The sequence below is a fragment of the Diorhabda sublineata genome, chromosome 5 (assembly GCF_026230105.1).
Source record: "Diorhabda sublineata isolate icDioSubl1.1 chromosome 5, icDioSubl1.1, whole genome shotgun sequence".
In the NCBI taxonomy this organism is placed as follows: Eukaryota; Metazoa; Arthropoda; class Insecta; order Coleoptera; family Chrysomelidae; genus Diorhabda; species Diorhabda sublineata.
In genome coordinates, this window is record NC_079478.1 from 24,706,846 (window position 1) to 24,722,756 (window position 15,911).

Sequence of the window (15,911 nt, forward strand, 5' to 3'; positions counted from 1 at the left end):
CCAGAAGCGGTGTGCAGATTTTGAGAAAGGTTTGATGTATATAAATTTCGTGATGTGGATGCTATTGGTGGTATCACATTGTTGCAAGTTATTTCTGGATTCTGTATATTTTGTGCACTGATTTCTATCAATAATTTCCATATTCATGCATAATAGCTAAGTGTCAAGATAATTCGATATTTCGCAATACTTTAAAAAACATTTACATAATCATAAATTCCAGAAATTGAGGTTAGTTTATAAAATCTCGAACGATGATGTTTTTCGATTATGTATTCAAAGAAACGTAAGTCATACCCAATATCTGAAAACAAATGAATTGTGAGTTAGGTGACAAAATAATTGTATAATTTTTTTTACATAAAGGATATAATTTTTCTTCTTTCAATCAATAATAAATACCTATGTTTCTGCTAATTTATCAATGTTTTTGGAAATATTAATTTCAATTTGTGTGGTTGTAACTTTCGTTTATATGTGATGAGGCTTGATATATGGCGACTAGCTCTGTTGAGAGATTGCTTATGTCAGATGAGAGTTTATAAAGGAGTTTCTCTGAATCCATTACGACAGCTAGACCTACGCCTACGATCGATATAGAGGCATCTGTGTATATTTCTTGGTAATTTTGGTAAGTTTTCAAATCTTGATAAACTTGGATCTTATAAAAGCTGAGTTGTATTTTGTTTATCGTGCATTAATTAGCTTTTATTGTAGCTTGGAATCTTCAATATATTGAAAGAATGCCCTAATTCCTATTATAAATATGTTTTAGTATGCCCGGTCCCTGGTATATAGTTGTAACTCATAGAAACTTTGGACTGAAACGCATCTGAAAAATAGGGTCTCAAGCATACTCAAATATTGAATATTACTCATTGGAAGAAATTAATAACTGCAAATTCACGTCTCATTACGTTTATTACAGAACCTTGCGGTATCCCATTTTATTGTTATTTACTTTCAGACATGGTGTATTTATTCTCACGGCAGAAGATCTTTTTTATAGATTTTTTTTTAAAAAAGCTGTGTCCTTGTATGTTCCATTCACTTAAAGTCGTTGAATTATAATATTACCGAACTGTGTGGAATGCCCGATCAATATCGAAAAATATGGCCATACACTTCATGAATACAGATTTCTGATTCCACGCTAGTATCTAGAGTTGATCTACGCTTTCTAAAACCACTTTGTTCCGGGGTTAGTTTTCTGCTCTCAGTTATACAAAAAAGTCGTTTGTTAATTACTTTTTCATGTAATTCATACATTCAGCAAGTTATTGAGATTGGTCTATAAGATTAAGCGATTGTTTTAAGTTTTCTAGGCTTTACTATTGATATAACAATAGCTTCCCTTCATTATTCTGGAAAGTCCTGACTTGTCCAGATGTTATTGTAGTGTTATCTTTGGTATTTTGAGGCCACTGCTTCAAGAATATTACAGGTATATCTTCTGGCCCTACGCATGTATCATTTAAGTCTTCTAGTGCTTCATTAAATCAGCTTCAGTTATATTATTATTTAATGAAACGTTTGTGTCAAAAATTCCAATATCATTTGCGACTATTAGAAATTTTGGGGTAATGAAGCAAATAGCAATTGTGTCAGAGATATTTGCAATATGTTCATCATCTATAATTGTTATTCTATTCATATCTAGGGATATTATATTTTGAGTGCTGTTTTTGTCAGATTTTTTCCTAATGTTTTTCCATACATCAACACAAAATTTTGTTAAATCAAGATAATGTCATTCTTTGCGGAGTTCTTAATCAATATCTTAAGCAACGTATAAAATCTTCAAGAGAAGCTTCTACGAACGCAAACGCAACAATCGATAAAGCAAAATTAATTGCTTACAACATGGAAACTTCCATTTATGTATCATATGTTTTATTTCACAAACCAATATTTATGAAAAATGTCAAGAAATAATGGGGATAAATTAATTGAATAGATGAAATCACTGATATTTTAATTTTCATGCAAACTTTCTTTTATCCACTCAGATTTTCTGATTGCTAACGGTAAAAAATGCGCTATAGCTTTCTCGCCGTGAGTACGATGACTTTTTTACTTATGTTTCTATTTTCGGTAAGTATAAACGACAAATATAGCGAAAACTTTTAAGAGAATTTGTACAAACGTGAGATATGTTACTAGTTATACACAGCGAGTTTATATATCGAACGCCTCGGTTATCTCGGAAACGGCTTGTACGATTCCTATAAATTTTTGTTCACAAGGATCTTGTAATACGGCCGGTATTATGCTGGTATTTACAATGCTCTTAGATCTTTTATTTTTCTGGAAAAATTATTAAACGTTGTTTTTTTAAATGGATCACTCTGTATATTTTTCGCTTTTCGAAATTCTTAAGAAATACTCACTATTTTTCCCTATACCTAAATGCCATAATTTGGAGTTATAGCTACATTTGCGTTATAGTTGAAATAATATATTTATTTGGCTATGACTGCTACAATAAAAAATTTGACGTTTCAATAAATTATTATTGTTGAAGTTTACAAGTCACAATGGAATGTTTATCTGAAAAAGAACTAATTGATATTTTAATGATATTATGGTGATAGGCGTAGAAGTCAACAAGAAACGAGTAATATCTCTAATAATTTATATCCTAACCGAAATCCCATGACAAGATCCACTGTCAGTAAATTAGTAAAAATATACAATATGCCAAACGACATAACTGGCTATAACAAGATCTCACTAGGCGTGTGTGGTGAGGTAATACCTAAATAATGTGTTTCCCAGAAAATGGATTGGAATGTCGTGGTTTTATCGAATGGCCCCCGCAATCACTCGACATGAATCCTTTAACTATTTTCTGTGGGATAACTTGAAAAACATCGTTTATAGAGCAAAACCTGCCAATATTCAGGAATCAAAAAATAGGACTACCACAAAGATTAGAACAGTTCAGCAGTCAGGGATGTTGCAAAATGTATTGCAAAGTTTTAAAAACCGCATGGCTTGTTGTATTGAAGTGAATGGACAACATTTTGAGCATCTACTGTAATCGCCTATAATATTTTACTGCACCAGTTTCGTTAAACTTTTCACTAACTTACTGACATTAGACCTTGTTACGAGATTTATATTAGCACATAAATTATTGGAAAATCTTTTTATTAAACGAGTTCATTCAATCGTAGCCATCTAAATGAAATGTACAATATTTGTTGTAACTTTGGTAGATATAAGGTAAATGTAGCTATAACTTATGGCATATAGGAATAGAGAATATTTCATGAAAGATGATCAGTATTCCTCAAGGATTTCTGAAAACACAAAATATATAGGTGATTCATTTGAAAAAACAAAATTCATTATTTTTTGCGCATAAAAATTTATGAAAATCGTACAAGCCGTTTCCGAGATAATTGAGTCGTTCTACATATAAAACTCACTCTGTATACTTAATTAACTGATTTTCTAAAAAAAACACTCTCAAAACAAAAACGAAATGATTTTTTTTTAAATTCAGGAACGTATTTTGAGATGTCAATATTATCAATTAACGAAATCCGTAGGTTTTGTTGTTTCCGAAATAAAACACAAATAAACGTTATTTATCCATTTATTTATATTGTAATTCATTTAATTATTCACCAAAACGTACACACACAAATATAGGACATTAGAGTATTATAGTTCATAATTGGTATTTGTTAACAATAATAATAGTCTAAAGACGTAACAAGATAAAAGGAGCTAGCTAGATTCAACGTTGCTGGCGCGATATATTTGAATCTAGTTGCGCGGGGACACATCATGGCCCATATCAGGGCTAGTGGAGAATCAAAGTAGTAGGAGCTCTCGGAATTAGTAATAAGGGGATATATAATGAAATAACTTGACAAAGTTATAAACTTACAGATAATTTATCAGATATATCAAGAATATAATATACAGTATGAACCAACAACTTTGATTTTTACATTGATTTTATTTAGACCTTTTTTCAAAAACTAGCAGTATATTATTAATTTCGAGTACCATAATAATCTATCGAGGTGTACCAGTCACTAATATATTATTATTAATAAGTATCAATCTACCGGACAACAAAATAAACCTTTATCAAAACGTACCCACGTACCTACTTTGATTTGCAAGAGGATTCAATTTGGAATGTGAGTCGTGATTTCAAATAACTTCCGAATATGTAGCTTGTAATCCTAATTCCACTCAAATTTCAATATATCAATTTACATATAAAAACTTCACACAGTTAATGTATAGTAATTAATTTACAAATATTTACAAGCTTCGTTTTCACATTCCGCTAATAAAAAGTGGAAGATTGAATGTAAGTACCTAATATAAAAATTAGATCGTGCCATCAAACACTGTCTTATTTCGAATTGATATATAATAGTAATTGTAGTCACTGAAATTTTAAGTTGCTCCCTAATATTGCAGAGAGATCTTTTTTAACTAAACATTCCTAATACTTTCAATTCACCACTATTGAGGTGAGGCTTGACCAAGTTATGGCTCTCTAAAACAAGAACAACCCACTAGGTAGCCATCTACATTGTGACAAAAAGTACTGTACAATAAGACATGCTATAGGCCCCAATTATGTCGAGGGCAATTAATATAGAGCCCTGCTATGGGCCTTCTAGCAGTCAATAGCACCATAGGTTCGTTGCAGAATTTGTATCTAAAGTCAAAGTGAACCCCACGAGCTCAAAGTACGATTAAACTGATTTTTTTGTTTTTTTTCTTTTAAACACATTTTTCAAGATATTTTTCATAATCATAATGTTTGAATACTAAGAAAAAATTCATTTAATGAACCCATGAATTGGAAATTTATGAAAGTTAAATGACCTATATGCAGAAAAAAAGTATATTAAGGTATAGTAAGTATATTAAGTATTGTTACTTTATTTCAATATCGGATACTGTGGGTTTGATGACAAGATATGAGAGTGGATACTCAGTGTTTTATGGGGTGATCTATATAAAATTTTACCTTCAAAGACTCTAAATGTTACTAAAATTTTAATCTACAATTCCTCAAATAACCTTGAATAGCCAGGAGTCACAAGTTATAGACCACTTTGTAGCTGAATTCCTTGACTATTTAGCCCTGTTATTTTTTTATTTCCAATGATTGCTTTATAAAATAAAAAAATTATCTCGTTTGGATTTTTGAGATATTTAATTCACACTATTCTCCTTCAATATTTAGATAAATGTTTTGTTATAATGAAGTAAAATTATCATATATTTGCAAATTTCTTTATACATACCTTGGTTATAATTGAAATAACGATTTTTAATATGATTTATCGAACATCAGAAAGTGTTCAGTTAGTAAACCTGACTCATTAAGATAGTCAACGTGCTGTAGCGTCGTTGGTAACATCTAATCAAAACCACGTGGAACATCAATAAGTCGTCAGTATATTACTGACTGTTGAAAATCTGAACAAGTTAGAAATTAGAAATATTTTCAGATTATAAATAAAACCACCATCTCAAATGTATGATTTTACACTGAAATCTACTAAATGTGTTTTTGATTTATATGATTTTTTAAGTTATGCCTCATCCAAGTAAATTTTGTTAAATAATTTATGACGTATCGAACGAAATAAAAGTGAGGGAGACACTATTATTTTATGTAAGCTGCTTGGCGATAGAATAGATTGGAAGGAACTTAAGTTTAGTTTGAAATAATATTTATTTCTCAATCAAATCTAACTTACATGATATATGACTTATTCTTAGTGTTGGGAAAATAGAAAAAATAAACCCACTAATAAGAATTCTTTTATAAAAATGTAGAGGAGTAATACCTAAATAGGTTAGCTAGAACCAAAACCACATATCGTAGCCTGAAATATATAAGAGACCAATTTCAGTTATCAGTAGTAATAACCCAGACGTTGATAGTTAATAAAAAAATTTTATAACAGACTTCCAAAAGTTGTTGCTTGTGGGCAACAAGCTTGAGAGAGTTGTTATATTTTTGAGCATTTACCAATGTTCGACTGTTATTCGGATAGAAATTGCTAATTAAACTAAAAATACAGATTAAAAACAATTTATTCAAATGTGCAATTAACAAAAGAAGAATTAGAAAACTTATGTGAAGATCCAAAGGTGTTAGTTTCTATAACTGATGAGGATGTATTTCCAATAAGCATGCGCATGTTTTTCGTTAATATTCAAGTAGGGCTTTATTGAGTTGGCATTGTTGTGTTTTTTTTCATAACCTCTTGCTCCTGTACACCACTTTTGGCTAATCGACTAGCCTAATATAAGTGATCGTTTTCGGATTTTTAGTGATGATTTATTCTTAGTAATACTCTGTTAATTTTGAAATCTAGGTCTTTTTTGACAGCAATTTTTCAAATAATCTGACATCACAAACGTTGCGGTTGTTGATTGAATTCTCTAAAAAAATTTTGATTCACATTTTTTAATCACCTTGGCAAGTCCTGCTAAATGCAGGATTATATTGAACTCGATTTGTGCCAGGACCATCGTTGTTTGATTCGATAGACAAAAGTCGGTGAAAGAAGCAGCAGCTTCCCATCTCTCCAAGATAATTCTACCTTGGTTAAGTGATGCGTCGCAGCCCTCCAGGGGTATTTGCTTTCCATAAATTTATCATTTTCGTTATTTCTATGGAGCTTAATCCTATCGAACTTTGTTTCTTTTTTCAGGGATCTGATTGCAGTTTACGTCGTATAAAATCGCAGGCAACTCGCGCTTGTTGAAATACAACACTTTTGAATGGATCAATAATAACTTCCAATTATTCATAATCTTTTTCTTGTAATAGCTTATTTGTAAGATTCCTTATGGTTCTGACCGTTGTTTCTTTGAACTCTGTTCCATCCTTCCAATCCTTTGAAATTATCGCCAATTCTTGCGCTGCCTGATTTTCATCTAATTCATACTATTATTGCATAAGTTCATAAATGCTTCCCATACAAATTTTTCAATGTAAACGGTATTTTTTGGTTCTTTGAATCTATAATTGCATTAATGCTCTCGTCAGTATTACAACAAAATCGTGACATTTTGAAATATTAAATATTTGAAACGTGGAAATCGAAATGAATCAATATGAAAATGAAAGAAATAAATCAGCAATAGAAGCAATTTTTATTGAAACAATTGAAGACCGTGTGATTGCATAGTTATCAATGATAATATGCAAAGTGATAGAGGAAAAACAAATTGTTGAGAATGGAAGAATGAATATTGGTCTAATACTATAAGAGGTAGTTAGTTTCTATAATTTTTCAGCAGTAGAAGCAATTTTTATTAAACAATTGTAAAGGACACCATGTGGTTGCGTAGTCATCAATGATAATGTGCAAGACGATAGAGGAAAAACAAATGGTGGAAAATGGAAGAATGAATATTGGTCTAATACTATGAGAGGGGATTTGTTTTTGTTGCACACTTAAGGCCTTAAACTTGAAAACTGTATTTTCAAATGATGTTACTGTCAATATTATTACAATATATATTTAATGTCTTCAAATAGCGACTTAGGCCAAAAAGTACTTATCCAAATCGGCATTTTTGCTCTCGACCTCAATTCTGAAGACACTTGACTGTCCCTAATTTTCTGATGAACCATTTTCCTATTTGATTAGAACATTTGTTTATAAGAAATAACCATAGGAAGAAAGTGCGATGAAGTCTATTTCTTCGGTCACCCCAACAGAATTTTTTAATTAATTTGAAATCAATTTTTCAATGAACTGTTCGTTTTTATTTAAAGGACAAAGTACTTGATAATTATCAAATGATAACATTTTGTTTCTGAATTTTGAATCAATAGAAATAATTAAGAAAAAATACTTATAGCTTTCTTCTGATATATTATACAATAATTATATATCTTTTCCTTTTATCTCTTGCTATAAATGACTTTCACTAGCCTATTAAGATATCATTTCTATACTTTTATAACAGAAGGTCATATTTTTCATCCCATTTTCCATAATTTGTCCAAAAATATATATTCTGATGGAGCTAGGAGCTAGGAGAAAGGAAATATTTTTTGGTAACATTCACTTGGTAGATTTCAGTGAAAAGGCAATCTAAAGTTTCAAGATGGCAGTTAAGTTCCCTTGGAAATTTGAAAATGTTTTCGATAAGTTTTTATTCAATATAGTGGAAATTTTTATACCTAAAATCTTGATATTGATACAGTGTCCTAGGTACAGAATTTTGTCCACCCTTCTGAATAAAATTTCTAGCAAAAATATTCTATCTAATATCCACTAAACCGTTAATAAGAATCATTATATATTTTGTTTCACTGTGTTTATTGAGAAGATACAATCTCGGACGCCGCAAAACTTGATGGCATGTTTTGAAAACCAATGATTTGATAATTCCGTCAATATTCTTTACTCCCTTGCGCTATAGATCTTTTAATGAAATGTATCATAACACAGTAGTACATTCTGAAATTATGAAGGAGAGGGAAATCATTTTGTATAGACTATTCACATTCACTGAGATTGCAAGTTTTATTATATTATATCAAAAGAAATAAATTCTCGATTTGAGCATTTAGCAAATTGTAACCATTAGAACAGGCTATGATAACAATGTCATCAGTATAATTGACCGTATCTACAAAGTCGAACTTTCAATTTTTCCCTTAACGAAACTTGTCAACGAAAACCGAAGAGTAGAAATATAAGCTGCTTTCCATTTACATATAAGTGATATGAGACAAACAGTTATGTGAGTATCATACTCAGAATAACATCACTGCTCGGTGAATGAAAGGAACGCGTAATGAGCGTTAATATTTACAATCATCACATGAAATTCACCATCAACATTTTGTGATACAACCCGGTGTTATAGCAAAAGAAACGACATCACAAAAATAATATTATTTTCAAATGTTTGCAAAAAATAAGTATTGTGTAATGGAAGAAGAAGAGAAAGTTTCATTTAGAAAATAAAAAATGATGATTCATCAAATAGCTTCTAATCCCCCACTAATCACTGACCTCTCCTGGCCACTTCCTGGTGAATTTTTCCCACCTCGGTAGTATTGAACACGATGCCCCTATACCTAACAACACCATTACGAGCCTCCCGGTTCAGTTCGGAGCCACTGTTAGGTTTAGGGTGGTTAGGTCTCACTTGTGAGACTGAGAGAACCGTGCATTGAACATTATGAAGAGGATCTCCAAGAAAAGGTGGAGACAGTGTTGTAACTTTTCTTAATGAGGATTACGTATAGATGAAAAAAAAGATAAACAATCAGAAATACTACCAAAGGCAGTATATATTTTGCATAATACTATCGGAGACATCTTCTAATCGTAAGTTATATGCACCATATGATAAATAACCGAAAAAAATGGTACCAGAAAAGGTAAGATTCTTTATAGATGAAATAATTGAAAAAAATGAAAAGGGAAGCTCTAAAAATTTTGAAAGTTACACGAGAAAATGTTGTACCATTACTCATGTTATAATGAACGCAGTTATTTAGCGCTAATTTCATTTTAATTTTCCGTGGAAAATATTTCAAGAAAAACTTAAAAAACGTTATTCTTGCCTTACTTATTTGGCTTTTCCGTAAACGATGGCAATGATAACATTGGCTCATCTTTAAGTACCTCTTTTAAAATTTCATTTTTAACTATAATTGTAATATCATTGAAAAAAACTTTAAAGTAATTTCATACTTCCTTTTTTGACATAGTAGTGGTATTACAATACAAAATATCAAGGTCAATAAATTATTACTTCGTTTTGTAAGTACAAGAGTGAATATTGCATTATTATATTTTGATAGTAGGGGATAGCCGTTGTGAACCGTCCAAAATTCAGCTCAACACGAAAAATTGATTTAGAAAATATCTTTAATTGAAGAAATGTCATTATAATGGAGAAGCATTGAAAAAACTTTTAAGTTGGGTATGGCCTGTTAGCCTTTGTTGTTTAAAACACTCTGAAGATAAATTAAAACCAACACTGAGTTCCATCAGATAACCTCAGTCCTTCATCTAGAAATCTAGATTTTAATAGCTGACGACTTAATTTGAAATGAAATTATTTCCTATTTAGATTTAGTAACATAAACATTCCTGAGAAGAGCTATGGAAATAATGACGTTGAATTAATGGATTAACTCGATTATGTTCAATTTGCTGAAAACAAAATTCAGTAATAAAATAACAACCTATATCTTGAAAAATTATAGCTCATATTTTTGCCGGATTAATCGTACTAACTATGGAAGACATCCGCTGGAGACCTAACAAGGCAACATTATTATATTATAATTGGAATATACTTACATAAGTTTATATAGATTTGTAAGGAATACCAAATTGTTGACAACCGATGGACTCCAGTGGTTAATGATATATTTCACTATTATAAGTCTCAAAAGTGATATGGATAACTAATAAATAAAAAGTTACATTTTTCACAAATTGTTTTAAAGTTAAGTAGTAATAATATTCACCTTGGTTTTATGGAGAGCAAAATGCAAGGCTATACCTGGTACCATCTTTGGTACTACATTGAACAGTGCTTCTATTATTCAGAAAATTACTATAATATCACTATTTGGGTATCACTGTTGTCTGGAGAAAGTTATCTGATATATTTGGAATGATTTTTTAATGGAGCTTTCATGTTTCCAATTAATTCAACAACATGAATCATATTTAGCTTTGAAGTGATGGTTCAAATGCGTTCTAATGCGTTTTGATAACTCTAAACATTTTATTGGAATATTTTCTTTTTTATATAACAAAATTTACTGGTTCATTCACATATGAACAACTCACTTGCGGGTAGTGCATCAAACAGCATGCAATTCCTAAAATCAAATATAAAATTATTTTCTCACAATCAATAAACAAAATTTTGATGTCAACATATATATTTCTATTATCATTGGAAAAACAAATGATCTATTCATTTAATTCTCTGTCTAGAAACGTTATGAGTAAATTAGAATCAAATACTTGACTTGCACTATGAAAATCTCTCTGATAACTTCGTAATAAAACTTTGCTTTACAAATCACTGTATCTCCGTAAACGTCTTTTCTTGTATTTAGGCATGTTGTTATTGGCCAGCGTTATTTCTATTCATGTCAATTCATGAAGCAGAGAAAATTTTTTCCATATATTTTTTCAGCAATTAACCTACCTACTATCGGCTTTGAAGCTATGTTTCTAGGATGTGTCCTATTATTTTCAATTTCCGATTCAAAGGAATATTATTACTTTCCTTAATATCCCCATAAATATTAAATTTGTCACTTTTCTTAATTAATAATCTGGAATTTTAGAATTAAAATATGCTTTCTAATAAAAGGTTACAAATTCTATTATAAAATTGGTTCTATGTACACAAAATATTTATCAGTTATCCATATCATAACATATTTAGAACGTTGCCAATAATATATTATCCTACAATTAATCAGAAGTAAATGAAAAGAAAGTGGCTGATTTATATAATACAAAGTTTGAGTAAGTCTCAAGGTTGAATTATTTCAACTAATAAGTATGTTTTCTATTTTTCTGGCTGAAGTGAGTGTTTGATATTGTTCCAAAAAGATTTGTATAATAATTCTAGAGCAGATCCCCCTTATTCTGATTTATTTTATACCGAATATAATCTTGAAAATATATTCTGTCTATGATATTTTCATCCAATATACTTCATGTGTTAGTACTGAACTCAGATTGAATTCTTTTAATATGATGCAATTCAATTTAATTTGAAAAATATATGAAATGTATGAGAAAAAGTCGATAATCGTGATTTTAAATGTAATGCAAAAATTCTGCGAACCAGCTTGCAAAAAAAATTACTATAAACTATAGTTTTTGGTACTTTCAACAAAGCTCATTTATGTATTTATGTAGATTTTTTAATTAAATTCTCAGATATCTCCTACTATAGATTCAGTTACTACGACAATTGTCAGAGAAACATTGTATTCATCAAAGTCTCTGTCCAGATGATAATAAATATCGAGTTAATATATAATCGAAACCACTAATATATTCCAGATGCTCATACTAGATGGTATATTTCATTAATAATTAACAGTAATACCTTAATATTTTTCTTGCTGAATAGCAGTAGTTGATTGATTTATTGAAAGCAGTAGAAGAAGTTAAGTAAAAAATAAATAATAAATACATTTTTTTGTAGCTGAATCAGATTTTGGCTCATTTTGTATGGATCTCTGTTGGAGTATTTGAAAAAAGTTTTCAAATAACTTTTTAAAGCTGGAAATATTTCAGAAAAGCATATATTTACTTAAATCTGAAATTTTAGAATTGAAGCTACTCCCGTAATATAGATACATACTTACTAGTTTTGGTCCCACTTTCCCGCACAAAGTTATAATAATTATCAAGCAAATGTCAGTTGAGACTTCCCCAATAAAACACTATTCATATAATTACAGTTATTTTCCATTTGTTTCCATAGCCATTTCCTTTTCGGTAATCACCTAGAGATATATACTTTGAAATACCTAATAGATATTTACATGAAAAACCAACTTCTAGACATCAAATATATTAAAAATTACTTAATTATATTTTGTATTTAGATAAAATTACTTAGAATCAATATGAGAATACAAGCGTTATGTTTATCACAGTGGTAGTCATTGCTACAAAATTGAATTAAAACTAGAGAGTTATCGACGTTTCGGATTTTTTGATTTTTCTCATGTATGAAAAAAATTGGATATATGATAACTTATTTTCAGAGAACATTTTGCAAATTACTCACGTTTTTAATTATTACAATACAAATATGTATTCATTTAGAATTCAATTTGATACTTTCTTCACAGGTATTTTAGAAAAATGGTTTCGTAATGGACTTCTCGACATTTCATTATTATCCTAGATGGGGGTTTGCGATTATGAATACTAAATTTTTACAGTTTAGTTCAGTATTTTTTCCTTCAATCCAAAGATACATCAAGTGCGTTTTGAGAAGGACCCAAACATTTTTCTAATATTGCAAAGAATTTAAGACAATAATGGAAACGAAGGGTTACCTTATGGGTATTATACAGATACACGAAAAATACATATTAATGACTGAAAACGAAAAAAATAGACAGTTATAGTTATAACATGCTTATTATGGAAAACAGACGTCATTTATATCAACTAGGTAATGAGAGGGAAGACAGTTAACAACGATAACTTCCTCCTCCTCAAATTTCATCAAGAACGGTATAGTATAGGAGAAGCACCAGATTTACTATATTGATGTGTTGGATGAATATAATCAAATTTCAAAAAATCAACATATCAACTTGTACTTAGTCCACTTGCTGAATGAACAAGTCATTGACAACCATCACGAGATTATATACCTTCCTCATTATAGTAAAATTACAAACTTCAACCATTGTCTTGCTACTCGATAGTGAAACCAATTGAACTAGATTTCTGTTAATCTTATGCAATAAACTGACGTCAAATTATAATAACTGTGGGTAACATCTTAACATCTGCGGTGTGAACAGATTCAGTAGGAGATTATAGATCGAATAGTTTGTATTGAAATTCATGATTATACTTAAAAGAAATAATCCCCATTTAATACATTTGCATGTTTAAATGTTTGGTGTTCCTCAAAATCTACTAACGAGCCTCTCACGGTAGGGCAGAAATAACAACAAATATAAAATAAATTTCATATACGATTATGAATGAGAATGAAATGTTCTGGAACTGCTATGAAACTACATTTAATGAACTTGGTTTCAATTGTTTGCTCTGTATAATAAACATTAACGCCATATATAATATACCCTTCAATTTCGAGGATAACCAGAAAAACTCGTCACAAAAATAGCTTATAATGATGCAAGTATTCATATTAAAAACGTACCAATCATCTGAACTTCAGGAACTAATTAACAAGTACTGATCGTAAGTGAAATTTTCGAGGATAACTTTACGATTAAATTTGTTTCTCAAATAAGCTAAATTTCACTTGCATGCAAAATTAGTACTGGATGTGGGAAGATCGTACTCAGCACAGTTTGAACTTATATAATAACTAACAGCATAATTTATAATTTGACGATATTTGTTGAGGGAATATCAACAGAAGCGAGATCAAAAACAACTCTTTCTGACAATGTTTCGTCGGTAGTATAGTATAAAGAAACAGGATACCACACGGTATCTTATAGTAGTTGTGGAAACTTAAACAAAATGTTTATTGATCAATCGTTAAAAGTGGCGAATTTGATTGACGACCCTGTTCGTGCAAGCTGATTATTGATACAAAGCTCTGTCAAAAAGTTTATCCATTTTTTTGTGTAAAAGTTTCTATTTGGATCGTATGATTTATTTAAATATTGTTAATTACCATCAAATGAATTTCCTTCGGAATTATCAAATATTGTACAAGTAGGATAATTGATTTGTGTTTAATATGATTACGTTTCTATATTTTATTTTATGATCTTATTGTGTGATTGTTTTAATTTTTTTGCAGACATTATAATAAACTGAGGATTGACTATCCTTCTCACACTAAAAATGAAAAATTAATACCAACTGAATATGTATTTTTTTCACGATTTTTACGTGAATTCCATTGACAATGAAAAAATACTAGCAGTTGGAGGATTGAAAATCTCTAACATTTTATGTTTCTATGTGAATAAATTTATACCCTGAGCAATTTTGATGTCCATTTTTATCATTTTCAACACCCCATACTGAAAATTTACAAATGAAATTTTTGATTAGATTCCTGCACTTCAAAAAATAAAGGTGGCAATTGATTGTTATGTAGCACGAATTTCTTCAGGATTCTAAGGATTTGGAACAAACAAATGGGATTCTGATTGAGAAATGGCAAAAGAAAAATTTCGTGGATTATTAGAAATTATTTTCAAAATACTATCAAATTTTGGTATTATCAGACCTCAAAGATAATAAGCTATGTACATATATTATATATTCATAAGCAATGTGTATTTAAAAAAAAAGAGAAAATATAGAGTCTGAGCCATATTTCTTTTTCGAAGCCTGGAAGGATTTTATCTGCAATAAGATCATTTCTGTCCAAAACTCGATCAAACAATGTAAATAGTTACTATGGAGCTACTCAACTATTTAGGAATGTGATCAAGAATATGATTAAGATGTGATTAAGACACTTCTAAAACAAATAGAATCGAATAAAAAAATATACAAATTTTCTGTCTGATAGAGCAATTTGTGGAATATCCAACTCATTCGTGGAATATATTTTTCAAATAACCATGATAGCTTGTCCTGATATTTTTTTATTACAATGTAGAATAATTTTTTTACCATAAAATGTGGTATCTACCCACATTATTTGCTATTTGGAAAACTTCAACAGTTTTCTATAAATAATTTTTCATAGATAGAATATTAATTTCTTCTTACAAGTAAAATTGTGGATTAGTTAACAATTAATTGAGATATACTTATTAAGATATTCATAATCGAGTTCAAAATGACACATATGCTTCTTCTCTATTTAAAACATGTAAATAATATTATTTTCTCTCTAATTATGCTCTCTGACCAATTTTATAATTCCAATTTCTTTCAACCATATTTTTAATATAGGTATGAACGTTGTTACTATTTCTAATCAAATGTTTCCATTTATTTCTTAGTAACACTCAAATTGAAATAAAAATTTTGCATGCAAACACAATATGAACAACATCCATTTTTACTATATGCATATTTTATACTGAAGCAATGAATAAACAGAAAACATTTGTTTGGATCAGTAAAAACAATCATGAACAAGACGGTGAACAAGTAAATGATAGATAGTGAATTATGAGTATATAAAGGCGGAGAAGTGAAGTTTTT